General features: G+C 37.4%; 1 long non-coding RNA gene across 1 annotated transcript; it reads right to left on the bottom strand.

Moving 5' to 3' along the window:
* Positions 1-2,537: 2,537 nt before the first annotated feature.
* LOC120016381 lies at positions 2,538-4,416 on the bottom strand. Its single transcript, XR_005471970.1, has 4 exons — positions 4,364-4,416; positions 4,109-4,182; positions 3,203-3,956; positions 2,538-3,084 (listed from the first exon to the last, which is right to left on the bottom strand). It is a non-coding gene; the product is annotated as an uncharacterized LOC120016381 (long non-coding RNA).
* Positions 4,417-19,895: the final 15,479 nt, after the last annotated feature.

The raw sequence follows: 19,895 nt of genomic DNA, 5'->3' as shown, positions 1-19,895 counted from the left end.
GGAAATGATAAAACAAAGAAATTTACATAAGTTCCACATGAGCAATGTTGGTTGAAAAAATGATTTTTTTCAACTTTTTTGTGACCGGATCAGCAAAAAACCTGACCGTGAAACAACCCAGTAACTCTAGTGATCAAATTGTTACGTTTGATACGTAAGGGATTAAGTTGTAACATACCTTATCTGTCAGTGATCAAAAGTATCATTTATCCCCTAGACTCCTGGTCTCCTTGACAAGTCACAAAGGCCTTTTTTGCAGAAGCCTTCTTCTTAAACCTCTTCCTTTGTGGAGCTTTCCCCTACTTGGCTACCTGGGCAGCTCTCTTCCTTCTCTCAAAGGCGTTGCTCGGATCCTTCACGTCAACAGGCCTCGCCATCAAGTCGTCCTCTAATCCTCTCTCTTCTAGAGTCAAATGTTATACAAAAGAAAGTTGATATCCTAATAGTTCGAATGACCTAGTGGTACACAAAACAGTACTCAAATCTTTAAGCTTAGACACGGCAATACCTTCCTGAATGTCTCTTACATGCGACCACAACAAACTCTTACGCAAGTTCGCTTCTTTGAGAATCTCCTTCCTATCTCGTTGTTCGTTGGTCAGACCTCCATTAAAGTTATCAAAAGTCTGAGGGTAATCTTTAGCAACGAGTTTCGTGCCTAAATTCCTTGACAAAAAAAGAAATATAAGTCCTGGTCAGTTAAATTCGAACGAGATAAACGCTAAAGTATACTTACTAGCCCGTCTCCGAGAGAAAGTGATTCCATTCGATCCACCCGGACCCAACTTCATCGCTCCCTGAATGCAGAATAAGTTTTCTTTCCATACTTTGTCTATTGTTTTCTGTTTCAAACCATACAAGGCACGATTAAGCTTATACACATGTGATGGATTAATTGGATCCTCAAAACCTTGAGGTTGCTTAACATATACTTCTTCGTTTAATAATCCATTCAGGAATGCACTTTTCACGTCCATCGGAAACAACTTAAAACAAAAGTAAGCTTGCTATAGACAAAAGAATGTGAATGGATTCTAAGTGAGCAACAGGTGCAAATGTTTCATCAAAGTCAACCCCTTCAATTTGTGTATACCCCTATGCTACTAATCTGGCTTTATTCCTAGTAATCAACCCATGTTCATCAATTTTATTCTTGAAAATTCATTTTTTCCCAATGACATTGGCATTTATCGGTTTAGGAACTAAAGTCCAAACATCATTGTGTGTAAATTGATTTAACTCTTCATGCATTGCATCCACCCATGACTCATAATTTAAGGCATCCTTAACATTTTTGGGCTTATATTGAGATACATAGCACAAGTAACTTACCTCATTTTGAAGTTGTCTTCTTATCTTCATGGGAGCAGTTATTTCTCCAAGAATGAGATCTTGTCGATGGTTCTTCTTTACTCGTTGGGAAGGCTCAAGAACGTCTGAGGCAGACTGCTTCACTGCTTGTGTTGATGTAGGCTTGTCCAAGGTTACTTTAGCGGTTACAATAGGTTCTGCTTGTGGAGAGGTAGCCTGTTGTGAAGTTACATCAGTACCTTCAGATTCCTTTTCAGCACTTGCACTTAGCTCATCATTTGACGGTTGAAATAAATTTGCCTGTCCAACATCACTTTCAAACACATCATCATGTATAATAACATTTGCATATTCCATCATCGTTTTTATTTTGGTATTGAAAACACGATAAGCTCGAATATTTAAGGAATATCCCATGAAAATACCTTCATCACTTCTAGTGTTAAACTTACCAATATTTTCCCTATCTCGAAGGATAAAACACTTACTTCCAAATACTTTGAAGTGTTACACCGCGGGCTTCTTTCCTTCCCAGAGTTCATAACACGTGAGTTTTGTTCCAGATCTCACATGAACTCGATTTGAGATATAGCATAAGTGTTTATTGCTTTAGCCCAAAACATTTTTGCAACATTCTTTGCGTGCATCATAGTTCTTGCCATTTCTTGAAGCACCCGATTCTTCCTCTCCACAACACCATTTTGCTAAGGAGTCTTGGGGGCAGAGAACTCGTGTTTGATTCCAAAACTTCTGCAAAAAAGCATCAAATTTAGTGTTTTCAAACTCAGTTCCATGATCTGTCCTAATTTTAGTCAAATTAAAACCATCATCTTTCTTTTCATTTTCCAATAGTAGATACAGATCATAGAAGGCTTCAAATGTTTCAGTTTTGTCTTGCAAAAACCTTACCCATGAGTATCTTGAAAAGTCATCTACCACAACAAGAATATACTTCTTACCTCCGAGACTTTCAACTTGCGTAGGTCCCATAAGGTCCATGCGAAGTATTTCAAAAGGTCTTGAACAGTTTACAATACTTACCTTCTTGTGTGGTACCTTGGTTTGTTTACCTTGTTGACATGGACCACTCACACTTTTTGTTGAACCAATCCTTGATATTCCTCGTACTACCTCTTTATTTGACAGTTTCTTCAAGTCTTGATAGTTGAGGTGCCCAAGTCTTTCATGCCAAGAGCTGTCGGTGGTTGAAACAATAGAAGAATTGCATGAAAAGTCAGCCTCAGTTGGGATAGTATAGCAGTTGTCCAAAGATCTCTTAGCCTTTAAAATGCACGTATGATTATCATTGGAGATCCTGTAAAATTACTTTGTGAGCAAGGCAGAGTATTTTGAATCACACAAATGACTAATACTGATTAAATTGGCTTTGAGACCTTCAACATATAGAACATTTTTTAAGATGCATTTATCAAAAGCTCTTATCATGCCCTTACCTTTTACTTCAGCTTGACTACCATCACCAAAAGTTGCCTTTCCACCATCGAAAGACTCAATAGATGTGAAAAATGATTTGTTACCGCTCATGTGTCTAGAACAGCCACTGTCAAGGTATCAGGAATTAGTCTTGAATTCAACTAACACTGTCTGGACAAACATGCACCTTGATTCTGAACTCTTGACCCATTGTTTACTAGCTTGAGGTGCTTGTGTAGGCTATTTTGCCTCAGGTAGCTTTCTGGGTAACCTTTTAGGTAACCTATCCTGAGTTACCTCTTCAGGTAGCGGTTGAAACCTGTTAAAGAAATTTTCCTTCTGCATTTGCGCAACATTAGTCCTTCTAGACATGTACGAGGTATCCCATACAATTTATGACAGTGTGGACGAATATGTTCCTTGAGTCCACAATAACGACAAATGGGAATGAACCTACCTTAGTCATACCTTTGTGAAATTTGCCTCCTATAGAAGGATTGAGGATGGAATGGTTGAGCTGTGCGGCCAAACCGATAAGAATTTTCATACCTTAACGGAGGAGATGCCCTCCCATTTTTAGCATTCACCACGTTTGGCATATTGCACCTTTGATTTTCCTGCTCTAAAGTCCTAGAGGTGGAAGAAACAAACTTTACAAATTTTGGGGTTTTTTTTTGTGCACCCATTTGTGAACTTTCACCTATTTTGTATCCAAGTCCAAACGTCTTCACATTTCTTCACTGATATATAGTGAGCGCTATTGCTAGTCCAACATGGGCAGCTAGTCTCTCTGTTTTATTCCAAGAAGAAAATCCTTCTATTACAAACGCTTCACTTCCACCTTGTTTTCCAAAATGATCTCTAAATAAGTAGCAGCACATACAATATGCTTTGTCTTCTTTTATGCTGTACTCTATCCAATTTGCATATCGATCAAACCACTCAGGATTAAATCGACGTTGCTTGTTTCCAATGACTTTTTTTGGAAAATCATGGCCACGGGATTGACAAGACCCCTTAATCAAATATGCTCTCTTGATTTCATCAATTTGATTTGGGTGATATTCTGAAATTTTTTCCCTTTCTGCAGGATCCGAAGGGAGGTCATTTAAGTCAACCTCTTTGGGGATCGAAGAAGAATTACCGCTTGAACTTCCACTTCCACTTTCTTGTGTGAGTTTTCTTTTAAAAAATCTCTCCATTATATTTATCTAGTAAAAATAAATGTTAAATTCTATCATCAGCAACAATCTCATTCACAATTTAAATAAGTAAAAAATCCCACTCAAAAACACAATTATACCTCAATAAAAATTTCTAAACTAAAATATATGTTGTTTGAAGTTTGATGAAAAAATAATACCTCTTGCAGCTCTTTGTCTCCTCTCAAGCTACCAAGCAATCTAGAACCATCAAGCCATCAAGTATTTTTTCACTCTGTGACAGTGACACCACAATTAGCCACACGGCCCACACCAAAATTATCAACACCAACAAATTAACCATCAATGCACAAAGTGTCAAACAATTGGGAAGAGGGAGGCTGGAGGCATGATTAAAGAGTAAAGAAAAGACAAAAAATTGAGGAAATAATCAAAAATCAATCCAATGTTTATACCTGTAGAGTGTCGGCTATAGCGAATGAGTGATACACGATTTCACTCCAATATCGTCGAATATCACTCCAAATTTGAGGGAAGAGCTCCAAAGGTCGACGAAGACTAGAATCGAGATATACGATTTCTCGAAGTCGCGTGAGGTATCGGGCTTAGGTTAACTATTGGAAGAGGGAGAGAGATAGGTTGAGAGATTGAGAAATAGGAAGAGGGAGAGGGATAGGTTGAGAGATTGAGAAATTGAGAGGATCTGAGGGCTTGCGTTTGGCATGTGGGCTTTATCACTTATGAGTATTGGTTTGGGCTTGACAAATAAGTGTTAGTTAGTGGGTTGGGTTAGAGTTAGTGGATTGGAGGCCTAATTGTTTATAATTGGGGGCCTAATGATCAATATATTACAAATATATAACATACTTAGTGTAAAAAAATTTTTGACTGGGGGCCCGTGTCCCTAGGATATAAAAGTAGGTCCACCTCTTAGGGCAAATGCAATGGTGAAGTGGTATTGGGCCAATAAAGATGTTGTCTTTTGCTGATGTGGCTGTATTGTAAAATGTGTTTTGCTTATGTGGCTGTATTGGGATAAGTGTTTTGCTGATGTGGATGTATTGATATTTAATGTTTTGGTGTAGTTTTGTTGTGGATAATATGGAGGAATGGAATGTTGTTGGGTTGGGTGGAAAAAGAAAGTGTGTGGGAAGAAAAAGTGTATAGAAATTTGTGTTTTGCTGATGTGGCTGTATTAGAATACGTGTTTGACTTGACTTTTTGTGTAATAGAGGTGGGACCGGGACAACAAAAATGTTGGCCCAGTAAATTGTTTCTTATTGCATTTGTCCTTACTGCACTGTCTGCGCACGCACATATATACATAGTGTATATAATACATATATATGTGTGTGTGTATATATAACATATGTAGATTCATTATACACATATATATAAATAATGTATTGTGCCCAGACGGGCTTGGGTCGGGCCAAAATTGGCTTGAGATGTCGGGCTTCAGGCAAGGCCAGGCCCGGCCCAAGAAATGGAGCCCAGACCTACTTGAGGCATCAGGCCAAGCCTTGGCCCATGAGCCCAATGGTGACCCCTACAAGAGGGGGTGAATTGTGTCCCCAAATTCCTATTAGGAATCCTCTTTAATAAAATCATCACACAAAGCACAAAATTAGAATCCAACAATCAAGATAAATTTTACAGGATAAACAAATAGTCAAGGCAATAAAACAAATAACAAAGACAATAAAAGAGTAGGGTTAGAGAAATGCAAACAACAATTTATAGTGGTTCAGATACTTCACCAAGTCCTCCTACGTCCACTCCCTAAGCACCCCTTACTTAGGAGTTCAATCCACTATTTAAACGGTGATTTTTTAGAGTTCACCACCGAAACTCAGATGTTTTCACACGTTAACCCTCCTAACTTTTACACACGCGATTTTAAAGACAAACCACAAAAACTTTCTCAACTCACTATGGTTCCCTCACAAGAGTTACACGTTTAAGTACAAAGGTTACTCTCAAGATAGATTTGAATGAAGTTTAAGAGGTAGGAACTCTCAATGAATTAATGTAGCTCACAGGTAGCATAAAAAATGAAGTGTGTAGAAGCTTTTTAAACAAGAATGAATACGCTAGTATGTTCTCGGGTAGAAGAAGAAAATATTCAGAAAAATAGCACTAGGCTTGCTTGCTTGCACGAGAATGAGAGAGAGATGATGAAAGTTGGCATAATAGAGTTTCAAGTTTTCTTCTTACTCTCTTAATCTTCACGGGTTGTCTTATAGTGCACCAGCTAGGATTTTTCCATATTGGTATTGACAAACCCTTGATTGCATCTTCAATTCCTTGATTTAGTGGCTCCACGATTTTCTCCTTTCTAAAAGTATTCTCAATCTTCCCATAAGATCAGAAATTTCAATTTGAATGATCTCCACAAAATAGGAAATAGATAGGCTCCCTTGACTGTAGAGAGTAGTCAGGCACAACCTCCATATGAGCCTTTGAGATCAACTTATAATAGAGATATAATAGTCTTCATTCACCTCGCTATCTTCTTGCCTTTTATAGAAAAGATGTAACTCCACTTGAATGCATAGAGTGGTTGGCTAGGACATCTTTTCAATCTTTGAAGTCAACTTGACCAAATTGGAAATAAAGCTTCTTCAATATGCCTTCATATGAGTGGGGAAGGCTCCTTGAATCATGTAATTGACTCCGCTTGATCAACAATAAAAGATATGATACAAATATGGTAGGCAATTTGACTTGCTTGTGAAGAGACCTCCATTGATGTTTATGGAAACAAACTATGGTTCTCTTTGATTTCCTTCTTCAACATTTGACTTCTTTTGATTTCTTCATTAAAGAGAGAATCGTTCCTTCTATTTATAGAGACATAATCAGCTAGAGAACTCCTCTTCTTCTCCTTGATTTAGCCATCTAATATGGTAAGTATAGTTTCTCTTTTTAATGCCAGAATATCACCAATGTCAACCCTTCAAATAATTCATACGGTTGGCACTCCTCACAACCTTGAATCTTGGCTTCATATAAGGCAAGTGTGTTGGACCTATGGTCCTACATGTCTAATTTTGATGATATTAAATCATTTGTAAATGATAATGAAACATTAAAGCAATATTTGATTTATGTGAATTGAATTTAAATGAATATATCTTATTGATTACCTTACATGAATATATCATTGAAGTGAGGCTTTTGCCTAATACTATGTGAATTTGACATTTACTCATGCTTGATATATTGCTGGAAATTCAGAATTGCAAATGAACTAAAATGGACTAAGTTAGAGTATTAATTTTTCAATTATCATGTTTTAACCAACTTAGGTCCAAATGACTTGAAACTTGAACCACATACACATGAAGGTCTAATATATGTCCTAGGACTATAATCATGAGAAATTAAGTGCATCACATATATATTTGGTCATATGCTTAAATTCCGCCAAAACTAGGTTTTACCTAATTTTGTGCATATGTGTTCTTTGTGAAAGTGGTGAACCAAATGAACTTCGATTTAAATGAAATTTCGTGCGCACCTTAGTTTCATCACTATGAACATATTTGACTTAGTAAATTTCAAGAGAAAATGTCATTTACACTGAGTTTGCAAAATGACATTGAATTTACACTTAGAATTTATCGGTTTCACTATTAGTGACCTATTTGCTTGGTTGAGTGACCAAACGATTTTCGATTGTTATGAAATTTTATATGGACATTATAATACATATAAAATGATTTATCATGCAGTAATATGAATTTTCTAGGTTGTTTTTCTAATATAATTAACCTATGTGCTTCATATGAAGCTCTTTGAGCTTACATGCAATTGGGAAGTTCTACCTCCTATTTCCTTGTAGGTTAATTATCATTGTGGTCTCATATGACTCAGAATTTAGTATGTTCAAGAGTTTCGAAGTCCGGTTTCTAAGAATGAGCTTGGAGCTCTAGGAAACTATAGAAAATCCTATATTCGCCAACTTTCCACTAAGGCATTTGATCAAGTTGAATGAATCCAGCATTGAGGCTATTGGTTATGGTCTTCATGGAGATACAACTGATATTTATCAAGTGAAGAGTGCAGCAGTGTTAAGTGTGTGACAAATTGGACCCGATCATGTGATGCATGGAGACTTGTCCAACAAGGCTTTTACCAAAAATATACAAACATGTGGGACTAGCCTTGTACTCTCTATTAGAATGGTATATTCTTTGTTTGGCTTCTTCATTCAAGACTTGTGCTACTAAGAAGATAAGTTTAGTGCAACCAAACAAGGCCCTTGCCTAGGGTTCACTTTTAAAGTCTTGGAGCCAAAATGAAGGGACAAGATGGCATAGTACAATGTGCATCCATGGCTGAGAATTAAAGAGAGTTTAAATGGTCAAGATTTTAAGACATACATTGATCCAAAGGTTGTGCTTGTGACAACACTTATGGAAGAAAGGTTCTACCTTTTTCTCTCAAGCTTCCAACATCTATATGCTCTATGGTGGAGATTTGTTTGCTCAAATCATCAATGACCAAGATTAGGAGCTGCAATGAATGGTAAAGATCAACTCGTGAAGTTTGATCCAATGGCTGCAAGCATAGGAGAGCATTGACACAAAAGAGGAGTCTTCTCTTTCATTCAACTTAGAGAAGCATTTGCAATCAAGAGAGAACTTTGTTCAAAGCTTTCAAGCATCCATTGTCTACTGAAATCCCAGCTTCTTCCTGAGCCACTACTAAAGGCCTTCTCACTATTTTGCTGCTGCAAAGAGAGGGTGCTTCCACTTAAGCTCAAGGTGTTACTTCTCCCAAAATCACCTCACCTTACCTACTTGTAAATCCTACCCGTGAGTGTGTGATTGTTGTTATTGAAAGTTCTTCACTTAAATAGCTTAGTGCTAGCTGTGAGAACCTTGGCTGAAACCCCTATTGAGAAAGTCCCTTTGTTAGGGCAAATTGCAATCATTAAAGTTTGAGGGAGTTCTTAGAAACCCTTGGTGTAAGGAGTTTTGTGGGTCTCTTAAAACCACACCTTAGTGGAGTTGAAAAAATCCTAGGTTGGTGAATCTAGGTAGTAGACGTAGGAGAAGAGTCTCCGAACTACTATAAATCGCTGTGTTGATTTCCTTGTTTACTTGCTTCTATTTACTACTTGTTTCAAACTGCAGGATTTTCAAAACCCTAATTTGTCTGAGATTATCAGGCTGCCTTAAACTTTGAATTTTGATCTGAAATTTTGATATAGTGTTTATTAAGGTGTTTTGACATTGCATATAAAATTTCGTTGCATTTAGACATCATTTGATAGGTGAAATCTGAGTTGAAAAATCTGTGCGCAGTGTGTTGTTTGAAAATCTGTTTCGTGTAATTCTTGATTATTTGATATTTGATCATTCACTATATTGTATCACATCTTGCATTGGATTGAATATTGATTAGGATAATCATTAGAGTCCAAATTTGTGTGCTACTTGTAAATTGCCATTAATTTGTTTAAATTTGAAAAAGGAATTCCAATTTGCTTCTAGTGGATTGTCACGGGTAGTTAGGAATTTCATAGTAAGCCCTAGGTCTTCCAAGACCATTCTTGGACTGCCTTATTGCTCAGATAACCAATGGAGTAATCAGACATAACCTGAAAAATAAAATTGATGCTCCACACCTCAAAGTTTGCTTGTAACCTCATTGGAGCTTCATGCTTGAACATAGGTTAGTCTCATACAAATAATCCAAATTTTTGCATGAAACATAATATCACATATGTATGAGTAGACATGTAAAGTTTCAATTCAAACAAATGTCATATGATCATATGATAAGCTACATAAGCATTCAGCTAAGAAAATAATATAGCAAATTCGGACAGTGATTAGAGCACAGATTTTGAGCAAGTAAACATTAAAAATTTTCTATAATTCATCACAAAAAATGTTCATCATGATGTGAATTAAGTCTCTGCCAAATTTCAGCTTAATCAGAAGTCATTTGATATAAGAACAATCATTAAGTTCTCAACTAGTTTTGGACACTTATAATGAAAACCGATTTTGTGCAAGTTTCAAGTTCAATCATTTTGAAATCAAATTCATACATAATGCATTGAATCAAATAGTATGGAGTGGTTCAATCATCAAAACTAAAATGTAGAACCTTTGGTTCAACACAACTTTGGCTTGAAAACCGTTTCAACTAGTTTGGGAGAGCACTGTTGTTTGCTGCCGTCGATGTCGGTTCGATGATGGAGCATGTGGTTGCTAATCAAGTCTAAAACTTTCTTCTATCAATGGCAGGACAAGTACGTAGGAGTCCAATTCTGGGACTTGTAAAAGTATCAACTGGGTCTCCATTTGCAAGTCGGATCCATTAGAACCCACCCACATAGTACACCACCATGTTTTGAACCTGAAAATACTCAAAAACTTACGACTAAAGAAATTCCGAATAAGTATTCGATTTCAAAGAAACGAATTCCCGAATATAATCAGCAGTATCAGTAGCCAAATGAGGGAGTGAAGTGAAACTAGACAGAGTCACGTTGTTTGGAACATGAGAAAACAGAGTGACACCATCTATAGCAAGATTTCTCTCCTCTATCAGAGAAAACCTTGATTTTGCCATGAAATCGACCCAGGTAGTATTACTTGAACGAGATTCAGAGTGTGTTTGGATTGAGGGATTTGGGGGGAAGGGAATGGAAGGGAAAGGGATGGAAGAGAAGGGAAGAGAATGGAAGGGAAAATACATTTCCGTCTCTCATGTTTGGATAGATAAAAAAAGAAAAGTAGTTTAATTTACTAATTTATCCTTATTTTTTATGTTTAAGTGTTATGTCCAAGGGTAAAATAGTTTTAAACTTATAAGTAACTTAATTAGTAATCTCTTCCCTCCAAATGACGTCATTTTGGGAGGAAAGAATTTTGACAAAAATTTAGTGAAATCTTCCTCCCAAATCCCCTCAAATCCCTCCCCTCAATTTTTTATAAACTATCCAAATAAGGGAATTGGAAGGAAACTCCCTTTCCCTTCTCTTCCCTCCCCTCTAAATCCCTCAATCCAAACACACTCTCAGAGAACAAAGTTAGGTTTCAACAGAAATTGGTGTTATGATCATTGGAGGAAAATGGGTATGGTTATAGTAAGACAATGACGTTGGATTAGGGTTCAGGTAAGGGAATGAGAGAATGAGGAGGGAAAAGAATTGGGGCAAATGATAGGGTTAAGAGGGGTGTTTATAGATTAGTATTTTTAGAGTGTTAGTGGGGTATACTTAATAAATTGTGAGATGCAAATAATGTTCATCATAATTGTTTCTCCATTTGGTGTAGAGAGATTTCTTGTACTAATGTGTCGCAACCGGGGTCACGACACGGATCGGCGTTGGAGGATGAAAAATGTTTAGAGTCGCCACCAATTGATTTAAGGTGCAATTGGACACCATAAAGACCTGCGAACCAGAGAAAAAGGGTACAGGGATCGATTGAGTGTGGGGAAGGTGTTAGGCACCCCACAACTCCCGTTTGAAAACGGTTTCCCTAATTAATTTAATGGCTATCTCATGGAAACTTGCTCTTTGCAAGATATAATTGTTTTGAGAAAACGTTTGTATGAAAAACACTATCAACTTATGATAGTTTTTGGAAAAAGATTTGTAAGAATACTATCAACTTATGATAGTACTTAAAAAAATGTTTGTAATATTACTATCGACTTATGATAGTTTTTATTTGGAAATACACTACCAACTTTTAGTAGGTTTAATGAAAATACACTACCAACTTTTGGTAGGTTTAATGAAAATACACTATCAACTTTTGATAGTTTTTAAATGAAAATACACCATCAACTTTTGATAGTTTTTAAATGAAAATACACTATCAACTTTTGGTAGGTTTAACGTAAATACACTACCAACTTTTGGTAGGTTTAATTTTAAATACCAACTTATGGTATAAATAATTATTTAGGAAAGTGTCATCATTCAATTTAACCTATTATTGCCAACTTATGGCAAATTCATAGTGAAATCAAATAAAACCCATAATCCAAATAAAGGAAATCAACTTATGATTTCCTTAATTGAAATGACCTACATTCCATTTTAAATTCATACACTCATAGTAAATAAAAATAATTCGAATAATAAATGTCCAAATTAGACCAGTCAACATAGATGAATTAAACTACACAACATGAGGCCCAAATATAAACGGACTGCAATAGACCAGTAAAATACTGAAATCGTACAAGCTTCCATTAATTCCGGTCCAAATAGAGTCCAGAAACCTGCCCAAAAATAGCCCCCATATTATCCAGAAAACAAACGACAAACTGCCTAAAAACTGCACAGAAATCTGCTCAATACAGCCCTGAAATTAACCAAAAAACTGCACAAAAAAAAACTGCGCAAAAATCTGCTCAATACAGCCCAGAAATTAACCAGAAAACTGCACAAAAAAACTGCACAAAACAGCCCATAAATTAACCAGAAAACTACACAAAAAACTACCCAATACAGCCCATAATAACGTCAAAATCCGATATCAAAACCAAATATTAACATGGTAAGCATACAAAGATCCTAGCCAAAAAATCAAATCTAGATATTCTTTTCAGCAAGGCAAAGTGAATGCAAAGAATGTTTACCTTTGAAGAACATAACTCAAAAGATGACAATCAACTAAACTCTCCTTCCCTCTTTTCTTCTTCTCTCTTTCTTTCTCTCTTTCTTTCTCTCTTTCTTTCCTCTCTTTTCCTCTCTTTTTCTCTCTTTCCCTTTCTTTCTCCTACGGCTGCCTTCTCTCTCTTTATTTTTATTTTTTTTTTCACCCAAAAGCCAAAACCCTCTTTTTTCCCTTTCTTTCACGCCTCCTCTCTTTTTCTTCCTCTCTTAATTTCTTTTTTTTTTTCTCTTGTGCGGCTGCCCTCCCTCTTGCTCTCTCAATTTCAACCTTTTGTTTTCTCTCACGCCTCCTCTCTTTTTCTCTCTCAATTTCTTTTTTTTTTTTGTGTGTCTCTCCTCCCCTTAGCTCCCTTATATAATGCCGTACCCTCACACAAAAACCCTATTTCTACTCTTTTACCAAAAAGTCCCCTTAAACCTTATATTCTTCCTCTTTAGAAACCCTAAGAAAATTACCCCTTTTTGTATTTTTCATTCCTTTTGCAAAACCCTAAAAAATTGTCATCTTTTCATTTTTAAGGTTTTATTTCCCAAAATCTTTTAATTTCCTTATTTTGTAGATAATTTCTAGGGTTTGGTTTCATTGGGCTAACATTTGGGTGTTTGTGGACTTAAGGATCCAAGAAACAAACTTTTGAATATCTGTAGGCTTATGGGTCAAGGAAACGAGTTTTTGTAGGCTTGTGGGTCCAAAATCGGCTTTTTTTGAATTTTTGTGAGCTTGTGGTCTCAAGAATGGGCTTTTGCCTTTTTTGTGTTTTTTCTATTTTTTGGGCCGGACGAAAACCGGTTACTACAACTGCCCCCCTTTGTATGTCCTTTATGAAATAAAAGGCAGACAAAGGTGTAGTTAACCGAGTTTCATACGAGAATACTGAAATGCGCGGGATCACTATATCCATTCCCAGCTTGGCCTTCCAGGAAAAAAATGCATGGGATCACTATGGCCATTCCCAGCTTGGCCAGCAAGAAAAGTAAAATGCACGGGATCACTATGGCCATTCCCGACTTGGCCAGCAAGAAAAGAAAAATGCACGGGATCACTATGGCCATTCCCGGCTTGGCCAAATGTTTGTGCAGAAAAATAAAGGGCACGGGATCACAAGGCCATTCCCGACTTGGCCAAATCTTTGTGCAGAAAAATAAAGGGCACGGGATCACAAGGCCATTCCCGGCTTGGCCAAATATTTGTGAAGAAAAATAAAGGGCACGGGATCACAAGGCCATTCCCGGCTTGGCCAAATATTTGTGCAGAAAAATAAAGGGCACGGGATCACAAGGCCATTCCCGGCTTGGCCAAATATTTGTGCAGGAAAATAAAGGGCACGGGATCACAAGGCCATTCCCGGCTTGGCCAAAAAGATTTTTTTGATGATTTTTCTTTCTTTCTTTTTTTTTTTTGAGAAAAAGGTGTTCGGGATCACTGTAGCCATTCCCGGTTTGGCTGAAAAAGGTTTGTTGATTTTTTTGATGAAATTTCTTCTTTTTTTTGAGAAAAAGGTGCTTGGGATCACTATAACCATTTCCGGCTCGGCTAAAAGATGATTTTTTTTTAAAAAAATTTATGTAGCGATGATGCATGCGAGGACCGATTTTGCTCAATTATGAATGTCTCATGAATGAATGAATGCATGTTTTCTCAAGGCTTTGCCATCCTCCAGCAATCGTACAATTGCGAATTGCTAAACCAAATCTGCTTCCCTGTAAGGATTGACTTTCTGACTCACTGAGCATTTCATATATCTTCTCTAATATGATTAGTAAAGGTTTTCTCCCAATCTAGATCCCAACTCTTGAGCTATCTCTTTTCCTTGCGTATTTCCACAATCAATTCCTTTTCCCTAAAATTTGCATGGACATACGCTTTTGAATTCAAGGCTGTCAATTTATCTGAAATTCTTTATTCAATTCATTGCTCTTTCTCTTTCTTTTTCGTCTTTCCTGCTAACACTTGCTTCAACCTCAGGCTTTTCATTCAGATCCTTTCCAGCTTAGGATGCCAAAACCCATCAACTTCTTGTCAAAAGTAATGTCCTAATGCACTCATTACATTTCCTGTCAAAACTTTGTCAATGACAAATTCGATAATATGGCCATGCATGCCAATTACTACAAGCAAATGATAATTTTTTTTTCTGAGTATGAAATGGGAATTGAATTGGAATATGGAAAAGGTGGCAACAAGTAACAAAACCCTAGCAATGAATGTCCTCACAATTTTTCTTGAAAATGATGGGTGACAATCGCAAAAACCTCTAGACGAAGATATGTATAAGAATGTAGAGAAGTCAAAGAAAGGAAGGACAAATTGTGCTTCTCCAAGATGAAATATGTGATAATTCAAAGATTGCACCAAAATTACCCCAATTTTGGTGTGCACCCAATCAACAATGATCGAATCTGACTCGTACGAGGCTGTCTCTGAGCCTTCCATTTCTGCCAATAAACTTCGCCTTCTATTCAACAGACTAAGCACTTTCACAAGGTGAAATACATGATAGCATAAAGAGCGCATCGAAAAGTGCCCCAGTTTTGGGTGCTTGTCCAATTAACTATCGTCCAACCCAACAACTATGACATTAATTCTGCACTCCCACGAATGTTAATGTGAGACAAGTTAACCGCCAAATTAGGCACCCGTCATCAACTCAACAGACTTGTGATCCAACCATCCTTCTTCAAACAATCTAAAACTTGAACTTGCTGCCCAAATTGGAACACCAGTGAGGGTTTTCACTTCCATGAGATTTTTCTTTGTCACTAATTTTTGCCTAGAGCGCCTTTTTGGATTTTCACTCTAGCGGGAGTTTTCTTTTTCCCTAATTTTTGCCTAGAGTGCCCTTTCGGGTTTTCACTCTAGCGGAATTTTTTCTTTCTTTTTTGTCCCTAATTTTTGCCTAGAGCGCCCTTTCGGGTTTTCACTCTAACGGGATTTCTCTCTGTTTTTTTTGTCCCTAATTTTTACCTAGAGTGCCCTTTCGGGTTTCACTCTAGCGGGATTTATTTATGTATTTTTTTTTGTATGGAATGTGAATTGAATTGAATATGGAAAAAGTGACAACAAGCAACAAAACCCAAGAGATGAGTCTCCTCACAATTTTTATTGAAAAGTATGGATGACAATCAAAAAACCTCTAGGCGAATATATGTACAAGAATGTAGAGAAGTCAAATAAAGGAAAGACAAATTGTGTTTCTCCAAGATGAAATATGTGATAATTCAAAGATTGCACCAAAAATGCCCCAGTTTTGGTGTGCACCCAATCAACAATGATCAAATCTGACTCGTACGAGGTTATCTCTAAGCCTTCCATTTCTGCCGACAAACTTCACCTTCTATTTAACAGACTAAGCACCTTCACAAGGTGAAATACAAGATAGCATAAAGAGTGCATCGAAAACTGCCCTAGTTTTGGGTGCTTGTCCAATTAACTATCGTCCAACCCAACAACTATGACATTAATTCTGCACTCCCACGAATGTTAATGTGAGACAAGTTAACCGCCAAATTAGGCACCCGTCATCAACTCAACAGAATTGTGATCCAACCATCATTCTTCAAACAATCTAAAACTTGAACTTGCTGCCCAAATTGGAACACCAGTGAGGGTTTTCACTTCCATGAGATTTTCCTTTGTCCCTAATTTTTGCCTAGAGCGCCTTTTTGGGTTTTCACTCTAGCGGGATTTTTCTTTTTCCCTAATTTTTGCCTAGAGCGCCTTTTCGGGTTTTTACTCTAGCGGGATTTTTTCTTTCTTTCTTGTCCCTAATTTTTGCCTAGAGCGCCCTTTCGTGTTTTCACTCTAGCGGGATTTCTCTCTCTCTGTTTTTTTTTTTTAGTATGGAATGAGAATTGAATTGGAATATGGAAAAGGTGACAACAAGTAACAAAACCCAACAAATGAATGTCCTCACAATTTCTATTGAAAAGGATGGGTGACAATAGAAAAACCTCTAGACGAAGATATGTACAAGAATGTAGAGAAGTCAAAGAAAGGAGGGACAAATTGTGCTTCTCCAAGATGAAATATGTGATAATTCAAAGATTGCACCAAAAATGCCCCAGTTTTGGTGTGCACCCAATTAACAATGATCAAATCTATTTAGTACGAGGCTGTCTCTGAGCCTTCCATTTCTACCAACAAACTTCACCTTCTGTTTAACAGACTAAGCACCTTCGCAAGGTAAAATATATGATAGCATAGAGAGCGTACCGAACGCTGCCCCAATTTTGGGTACGAGTCAAATTAACTGTTCTCCAACCCAACAACTATGAAGTCAATTCTGCACTCCCCACCATGTCAATGTGAGACAAGTTAACAGCCAACTCATACATCAATTCACTAATTCAAAAGACTTATGTCCCAACCATCTTTCTTCAAACAATCTGAAATTGGAACTTGCAACCACAATTGAAGCACCACCCTTGAGGGTTTTCAGTTCAATGAGATTTTCATTTGTCCCTAATTTTAGCCTAGAGCGCCCTTTCGGGTTTTCACTCTAGCGGGATTTTTCACTTTTTTTTTTTGGCCCCTAATTTTTGCCTAGAGTGCCATTTCGGGTTTTCACTCTAGCGGCATTTTTCTCCTCCCTAACTTTTGCCTAGAGCGCCCATTCGGGTTTTCACTCTAGCGGGATTTTTTTCTCTCTAACTTTTGCCTAGAGTGCCCTTTTGGGTTTTCACTCTAGCGGGATTATTTTTTTTTGCCTAGAGCGCCCTTTCGGGTTTTCACTCTAGCGGGATTTTTTCTTACTCCTAACTTTTGCCTAGAGGGCCCTTTCGGGTTTCCACTCTAGCGGAATTTTTCCTTCTTTACTCGTAATACCACCTAAGAACATCAACATTCAATGGGTGAGGCAGATCATCGTCATCCATCTTTGTCAAAATTATCGCTCCACCAGAGAATGCTTTGTTTACCATATATGGTCCCTCATTGGTGGGAGTCCATTTTCCGCGATCATCTTTTGAGGCGGTTGAATCCTTTTTAGTACTAAATCCCTTTATCTGAAACAACGAGGACACACATGCTTGTGATGTGCCTTCATCATTCCTCCTTTATAAAGTTATCGTCTACAAAGTGCTCCCAATCTTCTCACCTCAATAAAAGTTAAATGTTTGGGCCCATACCGTCTCCTCCAAGTTGCCCTCCACCACCACCCTTAGTAAGGGAATTTCTACTTCAATAGGAAGGACGGTTTCTATCCCGTATACCCAGGAGAAAGGATTTTCGCCAGTAGAAGTACGTACAGAAGTCTGGTACCCATATAAAGCAAAAGGGTAGCTTTTCATGCCAATCCTTGGAATTCTCTATCATCTTCTGAATGATCTTCTTAATACTTTTGTTAGCTGCTTCAACAACTCCGTTCATCTTGGGACGGTAAGGAGATGAATTATGATGCCTGATGTTGAACTGCTCACAGAAGTTATTCACTATCTTGCTATTGAAATTTTCCATTGTCTATAAGGATTCTGTTAGGAACTCCATAACGACATACAATATCTTTACTTAGAAATCGAACAATAATGCTACTTGTCACTTTGACATAAGAATTTCCTTACACCCACTTTGTAAAAATAATCAATTGCAACTAGAATGAAGTGGTGTCTATTGGAAGCTTTAGGCTTAATAGGGCCAATAACACCTATACCCCACATCAAAAATGGCCATGGGGCTTCTAATACACGTAAAGGGTTCACTGGAACATGAGTCGTATCAGCATAAATTCGGCACTTGGGGCATCTGACTGCATAATTAATACAATCTCTTTCTATGGTGAGCCAATAATAGCCTGCCCACAGTATCTTCCTTGCCATCGAATATCCACTTGAATGAGTACCACATAGTCCTTCATGAATCTCTTCCATAATCTGCTTGGCTTCGTCTGTGTCCACATATCGAAGAAGTATAAATCCTGAGCTTATTTTATATAACACATTCTTATCCAAGAAGAAGGAACTTGAGAGTCTTCGGATGGTGTATTTGTCATTATTTGAGGCATCTTGGGGGGCATTCTCCTTTCTCAAAATATTGCTTCACATCATAATACCAAGATTCACCATTAGGTTCTGCCACTATATTCAAACAATGTGCCTGAAACTCATATTTCTCAATCTTAATAACCTCAACTTCTCCACAAGGGTCTAAATCAAACATGGCTGCTAGGGTGGCAAAAGCACCTGCTTCCACGCAATCGATAAAAACTTGATCAACTCCTTGATATGCTAATAGTACGGGACAAACTTGACATCCCTGGTTTCCCATTCATCACTCAATTGCCTGATTACTAACTGAGAGTCACCATAAACATGAAGCTTTTTAATCCCGACATCAATAGCAGCTTGAATTCCCAAGGCGTATTCCTCATATTCGAACACATTGTTGGTTTGCTCGAAATAAATCTTAACGGTGAGCACGACCCCAATCTCACATCAAACTGCTTCTTTATTTCATCTTTGATTTTCAAAAGCATCTCTGACTTTAATATTCTCAACTTTTGCCTTATTGGAGGACAATTTGGCTTTAACGGCCACTGGTGGACCATTATGTTTGGTTGAGTCTTGGCATATCCTAATATGACCATGCAAAAACATCATGGTATTCATGCAACAATCATGTCGATCTTTTCTATCTTCTCCTTCAAAGGCTGCACGTATTCTAACCTCTTTTTTTCGATCTTTGATTCCTAAGTTAACAACCTCTGTCATTTCCTTGTATGGTTGACTTATCTTTTCTTCTTAGTTAACTTATCTCAACATTTCTGGCAATATCTCAAATTCATCCTCTGTGTTAAAGTCAGATTCAACATTGTTGATGGGTGTCCCAAAATCTTGTTCATTAGGTTCATCTTCTTCATTATCATCAATTTCTATCCTTCAAAATGGAATGTGTGGGATTTGGAATTTGGAAGTGAGGGACAAACAAAGGTGAATAAATGTGGGAATTCTGAACGAAGATGAGTATAACATAAACACCAGACACATGAGGACACAGAAATATTGAACATGCAAAAACCATACTATGGAAATCCGTCAAAGTAAAGTAAAGACATGCTCATTATAAAAACCCAAACAATGGCCATGAGCTAGACCACACATGGTGGTGCATATAGAGATTACTCTTGAAGGCTATTGATAGAAACTGACAATTCTCAACTGGTCCAATTGTTGAACTCAAAACCTGGAGGACGTGGTAGGTTTTAGCAGCAAAGTTATGATCCTCTTTGACAACAACAATCTTTATTAGTTGGAACTCTTTGAGCATTACATAAATTTGTAAAATTGCCCCAATTGCATTAGTCAAGCTTGCAAATGGCAGATTTTCAAAATCTGCC

Source organism: Tripterygium wilfordii, chromosome 15 (assembly GCF_013401445.1).
Source record: "Tripterygium wilfordii isolate XIE 37 chromosome 15, ASM1340144v1, whole genome shotgun sequence".
In the NCBI taxonomy this organism is placed as follows: domain Eukaryota; kingdom Viridiplantae; phylum Streptophyta; class Magnoliopsida; order Celastrales; family Celastraceae; genus Tripterygium; species Tripterygium wilfordii.
Note: the sequence above shows the minus strand (reverse complement) of the source record. Positions and strands in the feature narration are given on the sequence as shown.